Here is a 14,875-nt window from a genome sequence, read left to right as displayed (position 1 = left end):
CAGACTGTCCCAAATGAACAAGCTTTTACTCAACAAAGGAAACTATCAACAAAATGAAATGGCAGCCTACAGAACTGGAGAAAGTATTTTCAAACCATATATATGATAAGGGGTTAATATGAAAATATACAAGAAACTCATACAACTCAAGAGAAAAAAAGAAATAATTAAAAAATTATGTGAAGATTTCAATAGACATTTTTCCAAAGAAGACATACTGGAACCTGCTTCAGATTCTGTGTCTCCTTCTCTCTCTTCTCCCCCACTCAGGCTCTGTCTCACTCTGTGCCTCAAAAATAAATAAATGTAAAAAAAATAACTATGAAATGACCAACAATTCTACTTATGGGTATATATCTGAAAGAAATGAAATCACTATCTAAAAGAGGTACCTGTACTATCATGTTCATTGCAGCATTATTCCCAATAGCCAAGGTGTGGAAACAACCTAAGTCTCAATCAATGGATGAATACATAAAGAAAATGTGGTATACATACGTATATGTATTTATATATATATATGTATATATATATACACACATATATACACACACACACACATATATGTATGTATGTATATATGTATGTATACACACAAACTGGAATATTATTTCAGACAAAAAAAAGAAATTTTGTCATTTGTGACAACATGGAAATGCTTGAAAGGCATTCTGCTAAGCCAGGCAGAGGAAGACAAATACAATATGATCTCACTTATATGTGAAATCTCAACAAACCAAACTCATAGAAACAAAGTAGAATGCTGGTTGCCACGGGCTGGGGAGTGGGAAAAATAGAGAAAAGTTTGTAAAAGGCTACAGACATTCAGTTATAAAAGAAAATAAGGTCTGAGGAACTAATGTATAACATGGTTACTACAGATGATAACGCTGAATTGTACAACTGGAATTTGCTAAGAGAGTAGAAATTAAGTGTTCTCACACAAAAAAAGTAAATCTATGAAGTGATGGATGCTTTAGCTCGATGGAGAATCAATCCTTCCACAATATATACGTACATCATCTTATCACATTGTACACTCTAAACATATTATAATTTTGTCAACTACACCTCAACAGAGCTGAAAAAAAAGGAAATCAGAGCCTCAGAAATATAGAATTTGCAAGGGTCTCTTCTCACAAAGACTTCTGGGAACAGTTGTAGTTTGTGTTTAAATGTTTAAATATCAAACTGATATCTTTGTATGTTCACAGCCCCAAAGGGATAGGGCTTGGCACGTGGGAAAAGCAATGTTGTAACATGAAATTTCACAATAAAAATTTTACATCACTGTGCTAGAAAATAATGTTTTGACTTAGTAATACTTTGTGTCAGCAATGAGCATCAGAATCTCCTGGATAATTATTTCAAAATAAATATACCTGTGACCTTCTTTCCAAAGATTCTAATTTAGTTTTTCTGTTTCTGTAGCAAATTATGAGCTACTCCACCAATCTTGGACTAGCTCTTCCAATACAAAGATGCTAGGCTATAAATGGATAATCTTTCCCTTAATGTACATTATCTGATTATTACCTACACTGAACATTTTTCTATGAGCTAATCATTTGAAGCTATTAGGACATTTCTGCCTTTGCCTATTTCTCTCTCCTCCTTCTCCTTAAACATGTATCCCAGTTATTGTTTTTTTTTTCTTTTTCTAAAGCTTTCCCATAGTCTTTGAAAGGTAGCCTTCTTCCTCATTGTGTTCCAAAACAAAATACATCACTAACACTTCTATTATAGCACTTAACACATTATGTGGCAATGATTTGTTTATAGTATGTCTCACCCACTAGATTATCAGTCTCCAGGGCAGTAATCAAGTTTGTAAGCATATTACTAAGCAGTAGCAATAGAGATTGCTTTATAAAATTGGTTAAAATAAACATTGGCGATGACATCCCAGCTGCAATAAGATCACAGCAATTCAATGTCATGGCACCGTGATTTTTAGATAATACTGGTTTCACTTCCTTGTGTTGGTTTTTGGCAGCAATAGCACTTGAAGGGCAATTTTGGGAAAACTCAGCTAATATTCTTGGCAGATATTTAACCTTATGAAAAGAAATCACTTACCCAGGACTTCAGTATTTTCATTTCAGTGACATTTAAAATGGTAATGACTCCATTTTCTTTTCAGATTTTTAAAATATGTTTTGGTTCAAAATTCAACCCATTCAGTGAATTAATCAACGAGCACAAAATCAGAATATAAAGGAATTGAAAAAGCAGACTTTTTTTCAAAGAGGCCCTTGTATCTGATACATTCTATATTCTATATTGACTGTAACAACATGTAAAACATACTAATTGATATTCAATAAACTAATCACTTCTAGGACACTGTGAATATTTAGCTTTATTTCTCTATGCATATAAGATAATTTAGATAATTTCAGGATATATTTGTACCTTTACTCATCCCAGAAAAATTATTTAAAAATGTATTTTCTTTATAGATTTTGGTATCGATTAATAATAGCTTTTAAATCTTATCTCATTTTTGTATGATTATGATACTAAAAAAAATTATAGGAAGTCAGTGAAAACAAAATGTAAACGGAATTAATCTCTAAGGTATCTGCAGTCACTTTTTGTTTGTTTGAAGTTAATAGGATTCACTGCCCTAAAAACACTGTACCTACAGACTTTGACAACATAACTTAAAATGAAAATCTCCCTTGTCTTCCTTAAGGTTGCATGTTGAAAGAATAAACAGTCCCCTGCAATAGCCAACATTGGTACCCAGTCTAAGTTTAAAGTCAAATAGCTAAACAGGACCAAAACAGGGCCAAGTGCATTGTAACTTAATAGTCAGCAAGTACAAACATCATTGAACAAAGAAAGTTGCAGGCACCAAATAAAACGAAGGCCCTCATCAGCATAAAAAGATTTACATTCGTTTGAAGGTGAGGTCAACACTCTGCCTGTGAATATGTATGTCAATCTTAGAAGCTAATGTGGAACCACAGAAACAAAAATTAAAAACCTTAAGTCTAACAACTACATGGAATGTAAAATTCAAAGCTTGAATTCACCCAGGAAATTCTCCAAAATCTAGAGCTAAAACTGCTTTTTGATGCACCAGGAAGATCTTTTGTAATGACTTGGTCACTTAGATTTGTGTTAACATACATAAAATTTAAAGTATACTTTTCTCCACTGCTCCTATTATGTCTGAATGTGGTTATGCTTAACTACTCAGCTCATGCACTAATCCATTAAAAATGATGAAATCTACTACCGTGACTTTTTCTGAGAACTCACACCATGTTAACGGTTAACACTTAATATAGCTTCCTAAGAATGCCCCAAGAGAAAACATTTTGTTCAGTTTGGTGTTTGCTGTGACATAATACTAACAGAATATAATTTCCTCAGCCACTACTTCAAATATCTGAATCTAACTTTTGTTCAATTTTGTTTTTTACACAGAATGTTTTTATTTACAAGATTTTAGACTTTTTAAAAATTTATTTATTTAAATTCCAGTTAGTTAACATACAGTGTTGTCTTGGCCTCAGGAGTAGAACCCCAAAGAATCTCTTACATATGACACCTAGTGTTCATCCTGAAAATTGCTCTCCTTAATACCCATCACCCACTTAACCCATCCCCCCACCTACCTCCCTTCCAGCAACCCTCAGTTTGTTTTCTGTATTTAAGAGTCTTTTATTGTTTGCCTCCCTCTCTGTTTTTATCTTATTTTTTCTTCCTCTTCCCTTCCCCTATGTTCATCTGTTAAGTTTCTCAAATTCCACATATGAGTGAAATCATATGATATCTGTCTTTCCCTGACTTATAACTTTTTTTTTTTTTTTTTTTAAATTTTTTTTTTTCAACGTTTATTTATTTTTGGGACAGAGAGAGACAGAGCATGAACGGGGGAGGGGCAGAGAGAGAGGGAGACACAGAATCGGAAACAGGCTCCAGGCTCTGAGCCATCAGCCCAGAGCCTGACGCGGGGCTCGAACTCCCGGACCGCGAGATCGTGACCTGGCTGAAGTCGGACGCTTAACCGACTGCGCCACCCAGGCGCCCCTAACTTTTGCTCAAATTTTAACAATCTCATATCTGTATGCCAAAATCCTTGTTAAAATGTAGCTCCAATACACAGTTTAACAGTGCTTTTTCCATGGGTATATCTGGACATTTTTATCAACAGAATAATTAAAGTCATGGTATTATGATTAGCCAAAGGTCTTTCTAGCAGAGCACTGATGAAGTCTGATTTAGCATATCATAACAAATGGCTTTCCAGAGACAGGAACAAAACACAATGATTTTTGTTCATGAAAGAGCTAACACCATATGCTAAAATGTCAAAATATAATCCAGAAAATTCAGGGTCTGTTAGAAGGCTTCCACTAATGACAACACTATGACAGGGTCTCCAGATATACAGAGAAGGAACATTCAAGATGTGGTGGAAACCTCAGTTAACAGGGAAACAAAGCCTTGGAGCACAGAATACATCTAACAAAAATGGGGAACAGGGTGACATTGGCTATTCCTAAAGGACCACGGTTTCTCTGTATGGACCCAAACTCCTTACAAAATAAAATGTGCCTTAATTATTGCTTATTTAAAATTATACTTTTACAGAGCTATTTAGTACCTGACACAGAGAAACAATCACATAGGGAAGCATTTGTTGGAGGTTTAACAGGAAATCACACAAATAAAATTTGTATAAACAGAAATCCACATCGAGTCATGACACATAAAAGACAAAGTAAATACATAGAAAACTAATTGGCGGCTATCAGCAGTTGGACACAGTTGTGTCTTGTACATGAGAAGTCTTTTACAAAAGAATCATTTTAGATCAACAGAAGGCCAGTCTTCACTGTCATCCTGCAAGATGGGTTACTTGAGCAAGCTCCTCTTGTTTTCTCCAACATCCTCCTTTAGTATGGCTGGTAATTGTTTTGGTGATCGCCACCCCCTCCAGACGCCTTGCCCTAAGTGTCTGTTGGCCACTGTAGTCTGCATATCCCTGTCCATATCCATAGTTCCCATAGTTATACCCAATATAATCATAGTGGCCCTAGCCACAACAGTTTTGATTACCACCATAGGCACTACTGTAATTTCCATGTCTTTGATCATAATAGTTATTAAATCCTTGGTTCCAGTGTTGGTGCTGACTTCATCCATGAGAAGGCTTCTAGCACCACCTTGACCACTAGCTGCAGCCCCTCTTCCTCCTTCTTCTTGTTGCTGTTGCTGCTATATACCTCTTTGGGTTGTGCAATTGATTTCACACTTCCCAGAACCAAATCGATGATATCTGCTTTCTAACAATTTCTTCACTGGCTCTTAGTCAGTACATGTGATAAAAAAAAAATCCTCTTCTTTCATTTGTTTTTGTAGCTGTGGGAACATCAATATTTTCAATCTGTCTAAAGTCTCTGAAACATTTTTAAATTTGTTCTTCAGAAGTATCTGAGCTCAATCCACCCACAGAAACCTTTTTGGGGGGGTTCTTTTTCTTTTAAATCTTTAGCCTTGGGGAACCTAGGTGATTCAGTCGATGAAACGACTGACCCTTGATTTCAGCTCAGGTCATGATCTCATGGTTCCTGGGATCTGGCCCTAAGTTGGGCTCTGTGCTGATAGTGCGGAGCCTGCTTGGGATTCTCTCTCTCCCTCTCTATCTGTTCTCCCCTACTCTTTTTTTTTTTTTTAATTTTTTTTTCAACGTTTATTTAAGACAGAGAGCGACAGCATGAACGGGGGAGGGGCAGAGAGAGAGGGATACACAGAATCGGAAGCAGGCTCCAGGCTCTGAGCCATCAGCCCAGAGCCTGACGCGGTGCTCGAACTCACGGACCGCGAGATCGTGACCTGGCTGAAGTCGGACGCTTAACTGACTGCGCCACCCAGGCGCCCCTGTTCTCCCCTACTCTTATGCACATGCTCTCTTTCTCTTTCTCTTTCTCAAAATAAATAAATAAACATTTTCCAAAAGGTTTTAGACCTTTTGGGATCTATCAATTTGCCATCCAGTTTGTGTTCTTTCAGTGCCAAAACTTTATCAACACTAGTAGCGTCTTTGAAAAGCACAAATCCATGGGGCGCCTGGGTGGCACAGTCGGTTAAGCGTCCGACTTCAGCCAGGTCACGATCTTGAGGTCCGTGAGTTCGAGCCCCGCGTCTGGCTCTGGGCTGATGGCTCAGGGCCTGGAGCCTGTTTCCGATTCTGTGTCTCCCTCTCTCTCTGCCCTTCCCCCGTTCATGCTCTGTCCCTCTCTGTCCCAAAAATAAATAAACGTTGAAAAAAAAAGAAAAAAGAAAATCACAAATCCAAATCCTCTTGATCTTCCAGTCACTGGGTCTGTTTTAACTGTGCAGTCTACAACTTCCCCAAATTGAGACAAATATTCAGTCAGGTCTTTCTTGCCTCTGTCGCAGTAAACATTTTACTGTCATTCTGCTGGCGTTGATCTTACATCCCTCTGCAAATTCCTCTGTACTGATGTATTCATTCATATCCTCATGGTGGCTGAGTTGTCCACTGCGGGTGCCAGCCACGCGGTCCAGGTCAAGCTGCAACAGCAGCAGTGGAGCCTTGTATGGAGCTGGGTCTAAAATGGCGGTGAAAGTACGGACATATCACCCTGCACGTGCCCGAACTCGTCTAAAATGGAGGTGAAAGAGTCGTAGCTACTTTTATGAAAGATTATTTTCATTGTTTTATAAAAAAGAAACAGGTTGAGTAATGAATACATTAAGATAACTTTTGACAATCTAATAGATTGAAAGTGGTGACTGGATTTAAGGGGACTGTAGTATCTTGGTTGGGCTTATTTTTCCATCTTAGGATGACTCCCAAACTTCAATATTATGTCCAAATCCAAAGCCTCCTGGATAACGTACATCTTAATGAGGGAGGAGAACATTGACTTACACCCTACCTAGCACATTTGTTTTCTAAAAATAAAATATTTTAAACATTTTTATCTTTCTTCCTGACCCCTCCTTCTGAATCTCCTGCCACATCTTTTCATTGGGTATTCATCAATCATCTCTGGAGTTTTTAATTAACCTGGTTCAAGTAACTGTCCCATACTTCCCATAATACTGCACTGAGCACTCCGCAAACTACAAGGTATCAACACTTTCAAGCAGAAGAAATGAAGCAAAACAGGTCATTTTCCCCAGCTAATGTTTTTCTTCTAGCATGTTCTTTGGGATTTTTAGTTTATCTATCTCTAGATAACTGCAGTGTAATGCCCCAAAATATATAATTCATACTTCTAGAGACTAACATACAGTAGATTGATAAATGTTTAACAATAAGCTCGGTAAACAACAAGAAAAAACCCTGATTGTAACATTTGCCCATTTCTATGGTCTGATTATGCATCCCTGTTATGACGACTTTTGAACTACCAATGTGATATTATGTTATTGAATGTAAAGTTAGAAGAAATGTGTTGTAGTACACTATTATGTATTTCCCCCGTATAGATTAAATAGACAAAATAACCTCAAGACCATACATGATAGTAAAATACAGTAAAATAATTAGGATGCAGTTTTCAGCCTTTATTACCTTTTAAAAATAATTCAAGTAAGTTTATATAGCTTAACTTTCAAGGACAGCTGTATTTAATAACCAACTTGTAAAAACAGCTTTCATTATCCAGCACATGCTGGATCTAGCATACCACTGGTAGGAGATGTTTTTCATACCTTTTGTTAGTTTTCATTAAGTATCTGAAATGAACAGGTTATCACTTGGTTTTAGTGATTGAGCATTTTGAACAAAATGAAAATTGATTTAAACATTTACTACCTTCCTTTAAATTGACAAAAGAAAAAGCAGTGTCTAGAAAGGGAAAAAAAGCTGTGCCTAACAGACCTAGAAAATTTCTTGGCCCTTCCTCTATAGTGTCTATTGCATTTATGTTATTTTCATGTAAATATATTCATGAATTCCTTTTTAAAAATGTGAAACTGTATGAAATGAAAAGATAATGAAAGCAAGGGATTGCACTGTTAATTTATCTAGTAATTTCAGCTTGGATTAAACTTTTCTTGACAGTTGCCTCTCACCTGTTTTATTTGTGGAAATGAAGAGGACAAAAGTCAGGTGCCTTTCTTGGAGATGTGTACACATTGCTGAGTTCAATACAAAAGACACAGTGATAAAAGTGATCGAAGTTTTAAAACCTTGAAGTGGAATGATATTTCTTGATTCATTTAAGATTACATTCTAAGATTCATTGTACAATTCACTCTAAGATTACACTATAGACAAGCTTCTGCTTTTTTGGGAAATTTGCTATGAACCATTATATTCCACTATGGCTCATTCTCTTGGCCCTCTCTGGATAGATTAGCAATGGACACCTTTCCAAGTTGGCTCATTGTCGTATGTTTCCCTGAATTTGCAACTGGGACCAATTAGCCAGTTCACAAGGCTGGAATTATAACACATAACCTCAATATCAATACAGATAGACAGATTTGTCATGGGGTCTAGAGAAGCAAAGGCATTTCTAGAAGGGGAAATAAATAGATAAATAGGGAAACAGGGAGAAAAGAGAAAGGCCAAGAGCTTTACAATGCTTGATTTCAGTTTCTTCCTAAATTTCCATGCATTTCTGCTTTGGGCTTCTATGAGGCATATTTAAGTTAGTTCTGTTATATATTTGAAAAGCACTGAATAACATATAAGGTTTAAGAGTATCTGTATTTCTGGCTCTGTTCATGTCAAAATGAACTACAGTGTCATTGATCTCTGCAGAAATGCACCGGTATGCATTTCATCCTGGTTCACCAATCCAGGTACAAGAATTTTAAAACAAGGAAAGAAACACAATACACTTTTAAATACATAGATTAGATGTGTTCTGGAAAGCAGGAAGAAAGTAACAAGGGAGTACCCTGTGTGTACCCCAGAAATAACGAATTCCCTGATCTCAGGATTACTCTTTGTGTTTTCCAGGCAGTATTTAGCCAGTGAGTCAGTTAATTAACATTTATCAATTATGAGCTGACAGGTAATACAGAGGGGTCAGAATGCAGAACATCATGTCTCCCCTGTACACAATCGGTTAAATCTTGGGAAACAGTTACAAACACATGGACAAAGAGTTTGTAATAATAATAAACAGAGCTCTTGACTCTTATTCTCTGTGGGTCATGCTATTCTTTTTCATCTTCAAATCCATTATTCTTCTCTATTTAAGGTATCTGTGCATTAAGACTAATACCCCTGAGGAGATAAAAGCCAAATGCAAAAGCAGATTTGATCACAAGTTACGCAGATGGTGGTGATTTGATTAGGAATTTGAGCACTGGGCTGTCATCTGCAATCTCTGTAGGACTTGACTTTTTTCCTCTCCTGTTGTGTCGTTGGACCACTTGTGGTGAATGATAGTTCAAAAAAATACAGTTTGGTCAATACTGTAGTGATATACAACTCCCGATTTTTAAAATTCATTTTTCATTTTTCTTGTCTTCTCAAAAAAATTATCAGTCCCTTTTTCTTTCTAGCTTCCATCACAGTATAATTCTTATATGTAATAATTTACAATTATCTAACATGCTGCCATCTGCCATTGTGGAAGAAAACTCTTTAATGCTTATCTGCTGAGAGTTATGAAATTATACTGATGATAATGTCTACATCAATCCATTATCTGTAGGTATTCTCTATAAGTGAGAAAGTGAAAATAAATTAACAGGAACAAAATGGTATATTGCACCTTTCAGACATGAGATTTCCATAAAGAAATGGGTTAAAGTCATAAGAACCTAGTAAGTGAAAAGGCAATATAGAACATTCTTATTTTCATACAATTACTTACTGAATCCTTAACCTGACTTAAAAAAATATATATTAGCATATATTTGAGAAAGCATATTTGTAATTGATTCTACAATCTAGAAAATAATTTGCAGATACTATAATTTATATGGAACTGATAAATTATGGCAAAAATTTTAAAAATTTATAATGGGTAAATATATGATAATGTTCAATTTTCTTATATATCCACAGCTTAATTATTATACTCTATATTTTAATAATTTAAAACTAAGGATTTCACTGTTAAAATTTGCAAACTGGCTCTTGCCTTCAATCTAAGATCATGACCTTAACTATACTTTTAGAACATATTCTTGGTCATATGCCTATCTGTGTTTCAAGGTGGTGTCTTCTAAAAGTAATGTGGCCTCTTAGTTTCAGGAATAGTGCTCCTTATGTTCATAAAATATCTTAGCATCCTACAAAGATGTTGCATTCATAATCACTACGGCGCACAGGAATGCTTTCTAAGCACCTTCACCATCCTTGATGTGCTATCAAACTGAATGAATGATTATTGAAAAATGATTATTTCCTTCAAGATACCACCCTATTCAATTGGATAACTTATATTCTCATTGGTTCTTACAGAAGTTTTAGCAGCATTACCTTTATGCAAATCATTTCTCACCATTTCTAAAGGGCCAGAGCTCTCTGTGTCGCCTTTAACCATTCCAATGGGTCCTGTAACATCACTGCTAATTTTGAATGCTTTGCCTTTCTTTAGTGAGAAAGAACATCTTATGAAATGCAGAGTCCAAAAGTGGTTGTATTAGCTATGTATTGCAGCATAATAATATTGCCGTAAATTTGGAAGCTTAAAATAACACTTATATATTGTCTCACTCTTTCTGCAAGTCAAGAGTCTTGTCTTTGGTTAGCTGGATACTCTGCTTTAGGGTCTTAAACGGGCAATCAAGGTGATGGTTAAGGCTGCAGTTTGCAGCCTCTTACGAGGTCTGACTGGGGAGAAACCTACTTCCAAACACACGTGGTTGTTAACAGAATTCACTTCTTTTCAGGCTACTGGACTGAGATCTGATTTTTCTTGCTGATTTCTGGCTACCCTCAGCTCTTTGACTTTCGATCTGAACATAGAAGCTTGCTTCTCCCAGGCCAGCAAGGAAGTTTCTTCCCAATATGGGTGTTGCAGTTTTATCAACATAATCATGTATATGTGATCACATATACCCTATCAACTTTGCCATATTCTATCAGATTAAAGCAAGTAACAGGTCTGCCACACTCAAGGGGAAGTCATAGCATAAAGATGTGAATGCCAGGAGGTAAGAATCATAGAGTTTACCTTACAACCTGTGTCTCACAAAGAACCTCATTCTCAAAAAGCTAGCTGAAAATCTACTATTTGGCCATATCACCTTCTCCTCAAGTTTGTCAAACTCTTAGGTTGTTGGCTGGGTTCATTGTGAAAAGATTGCATTGCCTGAAAGTTCACACAGCTAACCTCTGGAACATCTTGTAACATGGGATAATTCCTGTGAGGATATTGTTCTACAAATGTATTTATTTTTATTCTCGTTACTTTACAGTGGACAGATACCAGAACCTATCTGTGGTGACAGAATCAAACTATATTCAACATGTCTTCCTCATCAGATATTACTTCAGTGACTTACACTTTTCAGTTAAAATGGCTTTTTTTTTTTCATTTGGGGAACAGATGTGAACCATCTGTTTTTAATCAAAAATCCATATTAAATTACACCTTTAATTCTAGTGATAAGTAGGGAAACATCTTAAATGCAATTTGACTTGTGTATATGATTTCTTCATTAGATTTACCTCCTTTTAAATATGTCAAAACCTCATTATCTTGAATGCCGATGATGTGATGAAGAGATTAAGATTCTGCACACTGTATAAACTATGCAAAGCTATAGGAGCAAATCTGAATTACAAAAGCATGTGTTGAGAGGATCATTAAGTAATTTGGTCCATTTAACATTATATGCCCATGAGACTATTCCATACTTTGATACTTTTATATCTTGAAGCAAGAATAGATTTAAAACAACTTTTGAAATTATTATTCGTTTATCTTACTTTTGCCTATGTATCTCCTTCAAAAGTCATGGGTAAAAAAATCAGAAATCTTTAGGTATTTAATCCACATAATCTTCAAGCAAAGATTTACCTTTGTTACCTTTGTTAAAGATTACCTTTAAAAGGTAAAGGAAATGCTTTTGTATGATGTGAAGAGTTTTATATTCTCTTCTATTTTTATGGGCAAAGTCACGGCCATGGAGGGAGAGCTTACCCTAAATGATTGAAAGCTTTTCCACCAAAGAGGTAATTTACCTTCTAATATCAGACACTCTAGACTATTACAGGCTCTTATCACAAAAATGTTTTCATCATTTAGGACGTAATGGAGGGAGATTCCTCTCCCCACTCATTGGATACAATGTCAGTACAGCTCTGTACTACCACAATTCCGGAGACACAAGTGAGAGAAAAAAACAAAGAGAAAGAAGATTAATGCAGCTGTGACAATTTCCCTTTTGGCAGTTTATGGTTCCGTCTGGGGAAAACACTGTTGTCTTTTTGATGCTACCTGTATAGTCTTGCTTTTCGGACATATTCACAGTCCGTTTCACAGCCCTGACTTGGCCCCAGAAACTCATATCTTTCCAAATCAGAGACAAAAAGTCTTAGCAAGACTTTATCCATAATAGATGCAAACTTAAATTCTACCAAAATCACGTATATTTTTCTTTTGCTCTCATTTAAAAAAATCATGTTAACAACATAGTGTATTCCAAAACATTCAAAGCACTGATTTTAGATAAAAACGTAAGTTGAAAGAGATGATCTTTAGGACTGGAGCAGTAAATGTTGTAATAGTTTCAGATGTGTAGTTAGGCTAGAACCAGCTGAATGTGTGCAGGATCATCAGGCTTCAGGGGAAGCACCAAAAGAAAGTCTGCATGGGATGTGTGGCTCAACCAAGCAGGCAGACACTGGATTGATTTCCCTTACAGGCCAGAAAATCAGGAGAGACAACTCTGTGTAATGCCAAAGCCCAAGGAGCAGACAGGCAGAAAGACCTCACAAGTTAGTTATGATGAGTGAGTGATTAAGAGTGGTGTTAGTTATGAAACTGTTGCTCTTAATGCTGCCAAATGCTGAGAAAAGTTGTCAGACAATGAGCCCACAGGCATAGAGAGACATCAGACTTCCAAATGCCTCCTTACTAAATAGATAAAGGCTATTAAAACCGTGCCAAATCTGACTTGTGCTCCTATCTGGTACAGAGAGGAGGGCTGGGGACAGCTTAATGGAGAGCTGGAAAACACACAACTCACTGGAAGATAAGAAATAACCATGCACGTGGCAGGAAAAAAAAACACAGAAGATAATAGTAATAAGATAAGATAAGATGATAAGATAAGATAAAATAAAATAAAATAAAATAAAAAACAGTGTGAGTTGCATGTTTATTGAGTAGAAACTACATGGCAGGGCTCCCTCTAACATTGGAGATGCATCCAAGTCCTGGCTTCTCACACTCAGGTGGAAGATCACAGACCATCAACAAAACAACTAAGTCAGTTATGCTTTGTCAGAAGAGAGTGCATTTCAGAAGACAATTGAAGTAGACAAAGAAAATAGCCAGATGATTTGCATTTGTGGGGCTTAGGGATAGGATTGGATTTTCAACAGAGCTGTAGGCGTGGGCTCCTTGATAAGGTAACACAGAGCAAGCAAAGTGGCCAGGTTTCTGGAAATACAGTGGAACAGGCCAAGGGAGCAGCACTTGGCAAATGTCCTGAGAGCAGAACATGCCTGGGGAGGGAGCGGTGGCAACAGAGGCTCTGCTCTGAGATCCCACCTGGTACATGCCAGAACAGCAAGAGTCCAGTGTGGCTGGTGGAGAATGAGTGAACTGGGGGTCACAGGGATGGGGTCAGAGATATAAGAGAAGCAAGTACAGATCATCGTGGGCCTCTTAAGCCATTGTTAGAACTGAGAGTTTGTTGTCTGAGAAATGAGAAAACATCGAAGTGCTTGAGAAGAAAAGTGAAATGATATGACATATGTTTAAGTCTCACGCCAGCTGCTATATTGGATGATTTTTTTTTTCTTTTCAGAGCCTCCTAAACTTTCTGTATTGTTCTATATTGTGTTTAATTATAATTAAAATTAAGCTTTCATTCCTTTTTTTTCCCCTTACGGCTAGTGCCAAGAACTGGAACAAAAACTTCACCATTTTTGGGGACTCCAATAGAAAGTGTGGAAATAGTAAGACATTATCATTATAAAGTAACAGCAGCACTTACAAAAAGATAGGGCTATGGTAGTGGTCAAGTAAATGTTATATAAGTTTGGAACTGTATATATATCAATGTATTTTATTATTAATATATTATAATATATAAGTTATTAATATATATTATTAATATATAGAAGTATATTTTGCTGATGTGTGTGTGTGTGTGTGTGTGTGTGTGTGTGTGTTTGTGTATCACCCTCTGGCAGCAGTAATTATTCAAATTATAAGCAATCTTTTGCAGAGAAGATAAGGAAGGGATATGGACTCAACCTATTACCTGAGAAAGGAATAACTGTCAGGGATGCTCATCACACTCCTCCCACAGTCTTGAAATCCACAGAACAGCCCTCAAGTCACTGTTTTGCTTTTTTGTATTATTGTTGTTCTGGAAAGCATGTGGAACTCACAGGCTGTTATCATAGTCCATTGTTCTGAGGCAAGATTCTTCTGGAACTTTTGCATTCCCACCCAAAATGCAGATTATCTGTGGGGACAAACCAGGAGTGCATGGAATTCTTGCAAATTACCTGTGAGTCGTCTGTCTCCAACTAAAATTATCCCTGCTTTCTTTTAATGTTTCCATCCTCAAAATACTAAATCCAGCACTGCATGGCCACATGTTGGTTGAGTTATAGTTGAGTATCTTGGCAAAGCCATAATGTTTGTCCTACTTAAGTTGTCAGTGAGTTCATATGTGGGTCATTACATAAGTAACAATAAATGAACTAACCAACAGGTAAGTAACAGAGGGC

General features: G+C 36.5%; 1 pseudogene; it reads right to left on the bottom strand.

Annotated features, from left to right (window-relative positions):
- Positions 1-4,678: 4,678 nt before the first annotated feature.
- LOC122490945 lies at positions 4,679-13,789 on the bottom strand (annotated as a pseudogene).
- Between the last annotated feature and the right edge of the window lie 1,086 nt (positions 13,790-14,875).

Source organism: Prionailurus bengalensis, chromosome C2 (assembly GCF_016509475.1).
Source record: "Prionailurus bengalensis isolate Pbe53 chromosome C2, Fcat_Pben_1.1_paternal_pri, whole genome shotgun sequence".
NCBI classification, from domain to species: Eukaryota; Metazoa; Chordata; class Mammalia; order Carnivora; family Felidae; genus Prionailurus; species Prionailurus bengalensis.
The sequence above is the reverse complement of the archived record's forward strand: the minus strand, read 5'-3'. Positions and strand labels throughout refer to the sequence as shown.